This window comes from Cariama cristata, unplaced genomic scaffold (assembly GCF_000690535.1).
Source record: "Cariama cristata isolate BGI_N322 unplaced genomic scaffold, ASM69053v1 scaffold21733, whole genome shotgun sequence".
In the NCBI taxonomy this organism is placed as follows: Eukaryota; Metazoa; Chordata; class Aves; order Cariamiformes; family Cariamidae; genus Cariama; species Cariama cristata.
Genome location: NW_009610454.1, coordinates 14,041 through 14,872, shown reverse-complemented (window position 1 = coordinate 14,872; position 832 = coordinate 14,041).

The following is an 832-nucleotide window of genomic DNA, read 5'->3' as shown; positions in this document are numbered from 1 at the left end:
TATTATTTTTTTTTTGTCTCCGGATTTATTGTGTCAGGATCCATCCCCGCAGCCGGGAGAGGAAGTTAGTTTAGCAACAGCAGGAAAGGACACAATGAGTCAGTGGTGGAGGGGAACTAAAAATAATGAAATATCCAGAGAACGACTTTGTTTCATTTGGGAATTATAGTTACAAAGCAGTGTCCTGGGACAAGAGTGGAATTAAACAATCCTGTTTAAAATCCTGTTGTAAAAAATCCTGCTTAAAAAAATCCTGTGTTTTTTTTTTTTTCCTGAAACTTCAGAGTAGAGTAATGCCGTGATGCATAATGTGTATGTCGTTAGAGCTGGTAACCTAACTAGAGCATGCATTTGGGGTGAAATGGTGGTAGTGTGACTTGGATATATCATTTAAACATGTAAACTTTGTAGGGCTATTAAAATTATTCATCTAGTGTGCAGCATAGGTGTGCCGCAGCAGAAATCAGTACTTTTGGTGCTGGTGTGCCACGTCTTGAGGATCCCTGAGAAACTGTGCCATAAATTCCATCTTTCTAAGGATTCCCTATAGAAATGCCTGCCCGGAGCGTGTGATCTCTGCCCCTCGCTGCCCACCCACTGCTGATCCGGAGCAAACATTTCCCACCGTGATGGGGGCGACACAGGTGGGATCTCAGCAGGGACCGAGCAGGATTTGTGCGGGGTTGGGGGGCAGGGGCTGTGTTGTGAAGCCTGGATCTCTAGGCAGGCACGAGCTGGAGGTGTAAGCGGTGCAGGTTTGGGGGCTGCCGAGCCCACAGAACCCCCCAGGAGCCAGGGTTGGGGTGCTCGGCCCCCCCCAAGAAAGGACCAG